Raw genomic sequence first — 3,355 nt, 5'->3', positions numbered from 1 at the left:
CGATAGTTTTCCGTCGTTTGATTTATTTTTATTAACAACTTGTATTTATTGGTATTTCCTAATGTTTCATCACTGAAACAGTGATTCGTCAATTACTATTTATAAACAAAATGAGATTCGTCAATTCGAGTAGGATTCCTAGGAATGGGGTTCGAATCGCATCTTTGTCAACAGCGTAAAAACATTGGCGAAGTTGCTGTCGCGTCCGGCCCGGGGAAGTGTCGCGAGTGAAATTACGACACTTTCTATTGTCGTCATTGTTTTATCGGCGGAAATAAGGCCTCGTGTAGGTTAAATTTTTACTAGGATTTTGTTTAGTTTGCATGTTCGTTGATTAGCAGAATAACTTATGAACAGGTTTCTATTTTTTTTTCCAAAGGTGTGTCTTAGTCTAAATTAGATGCTACTAGATTTTTGTGGTCTGGATCCAGGAATTTAAAAAATTAATGCATCAGTTACCCCTTTTGTCAAAGCAATATGGTAACTATTATTATCATTGCTATTTTTATCATTATCATCATCATTTTCCGCCAAGAAGGTTATGCTTTTGGTAGTTTTGGTTAGATAGCTTGCTTGTTTGTTCGTCGGTTAACAGGATAACTCAAAAAGGTGTTTCGTAGCCATTAGAATTTAGTGGCGATTTGTATCATGATCCGCATCCAGGATTTTTTTTAATGATTGCATCAGTAACACCTCTGTCTGTCTCTCAATTCATTTATGTCTTTCTTAGGCAACAGAGAGAGAGAGAGAGAGAGAGAGAGAGAGAGAGAGAGAGAGAGAGAGAGAGAGAGAGAGAGAGAGAGAGAGAGAGAGAGAGAGCGAGCTCTGCCTTGGCGGAGGTATGCACTCTGAGTGCTTTTAGTTGATTCATTGTTTATGTAGTCGAGTTGTGGATGTTGATCGGTAGTGTGTTACCCAATTACAGGGAATGTCTTGTCGGTTTGGCGCATGTGGTAAGGACTCGCAGGTGAGTAAGAGTGATCGCGGTCACAAGGAACAAGGAACCCGCCACAGCACGAGAAACACCACTCAGCCTGCTAATAACCCAAAAGGGTTTGTCACCACACAGGATAAAAGCCTCTCTCCCTCTCTAGACCGACCTGGCTTGACCTTTTATACTGCTGGCTTCCCGCGCTTGGTGGTGCTTTACCCATGATGCACCTCATCTCGTTTATTAAATAGTGAATGGTGACTTTAAAATGAGCTTAGAAATGCATGAAATATAAAATAATGACAAAACCATAAAAAAAATGGGCACGCTAAATAAATGAATAACAGGGAAGTAAGAAAAACGAAAGAAAGGATCCACGAGGGAAAACGGAGAAAGACGAAGAGAAAAACGGATGAGAAACAAATCTAAGGTTAGTCGAAGACGAAAAGACAAGAATGAGACAAGGGAAGTAGTGTATAAATAGTGTTACAGTAGTAATATAGATTTAAAGGTAGATTTCAAACCAATGGGAAAGGTGAGTCAAATGAGTATAAAAACAAGGTGTCTGATGAGTATAAAAACAGATTTCTTTAAAAACACAGACACACAGGAAAACAGCAAGCTACGTCATCTTGCAGAGCGAAGGAGTCAGATCTTCTAAATAGATCAGCAGGATGACTCTGCTGAAGCCAGGAAAAATCCACTACAGGGTAAGTTAATGATTAGTGAAATAATGGAAATAAATGGATAACGGGTACAAGAAACGTTTCTTATATCCATTTATGTTTCATAATTAATTTCTATTTTATTTTTTAATGGTGCTATCACAATGCAAAAGCATGTATTTCGTTCTATAATACTGTTCTATCATTATTATGTAATTTATGGTTTATTTATTAGAATGGAAAATGAATTTGAATATCAATAACAAACCAATAAATTAAAGGTGAATTGAGTAGATTGTCTATTTCAATGGTTCATAGTGTGTTAGTGTAGATAAGGTATATTAACAAGTATCATCAAGCAGGATTTCGAGTGAAGAGAAAGAATGTAAACAGAAAATCCGTGATGCAAGAAATTATTACTATTATAAAAAACAATTCTAAAAGATTGAAAGAGAAAGGTCAAACTCCAATGCATCTTGGATAAGTTGCCGCATGGCCTATGATGGTAAATCCATGAATGATGGGGCCGAAAATGGAAATTAATCCTGCCAAAGATTAATAAACTAATAAATTCATTAATGTTAAATTAATGAACTAATAAATTAATAAAGATTAATAAATAAATAAAATAAAATAAAAATTAATCGAGATAAGAATTGGGCGAGGAGACTCTAAGGCGACTGTATCCCCGTAATTGTCTCTGGCATAATTTCCTAAGAGGGGGATCCCCGGGAGTTGCAAAGCTGCCTACCATATTCTTAAGCAGCTCTTAAGAAAATGGGGATTATCAGAGATACTAAAGAAAACTGAATCGTAACCAAAAGTAATCATATAAAAGCTCGGTAGCTGGACACCGGGAGGAACTGGCAACGGTTGAAATACAGTCAACTGAAACCAACGAGTCATCTATTTGCGGAACAAAATACAATAGGATGATATAACAAATAAAGGAGTGTGGGAGTACCAAAAGAATATATACTGCTAGTGTAGAAACAACAATCCAAGCAGTAAAATTCTCTACTTGACATTATACAAGTGTAGAGCATTTAATTCAAGTGTAGGTATCTTTTATATAGCCTTTTGTTTTGGTCTTGGATAAATCAGGGTGAGGGTACCAGGTGGCAGAGTTAAGGTGTTGCTCGGTTCAGTTACTATAGATCTGCTGCCGGTTTGTTAGCATTGTGCGAGGCCCGACCCAAAGAATATTCGTATACTTGACATGCATAAACAAAGAAATAAAAGCATATTTATCAGTCTAGACGTGCACATCAACCGAGCAAATAGATAGTTGAATGTATATCTATCAGATATATAGACAGATATGCCTTTATTTCTACGTCTGTACTTATGAAAGTTCATTGGGTCGGGCCTGGCACAATGTTAACAAACCGGCCGATGATGTATAAACTGACGGACTAAAGAAACAATAACCGTTTGCGAGTCTGATTTGAATAGAGAGAATGACACTAGCTGATGAGAAATTAATAATTTCACATTATTGAAAGGAGACTGTTCTGGTTCTGGACTCTTTAGTGAAGGCAGAAGCGTTTATTACACCAGTACAATTCCCTTCGTTCCATGTCGCATATCCAAGCTCGGCGGAAACCAGCATAAAGATATCTCTCCTACGTATCTCTACTTTAGGCGATAGACTCTTCCAAGAACACGATGCATTCAGAAACAAGAGAACCGAATGGAAAAAAACAATGAAAAGTATATGTGAAGAATAGGCAATTTCCTCTCATTTTTTTTTTCTTGG

This window comes from Penaeus vannamei, chromosome 7 (assembly GCF_042767895.1).
Source record: "Penaeus vannamei isolate JL-2024 chromosome 7, ASM4276789v1, whole genome shotgun sequence".
NCBI classification, from domain to species: Eukaryota; Metazoa; Arthropoda; class Malacostraca; order Decapoda; family Penaeidae; genus Penaeus; species Penaeus vannamei.
The sequence above is the reverse complement of the archived record's forward strand: the minus strand, read 5'-3'. Positions refer to the sequence as shown.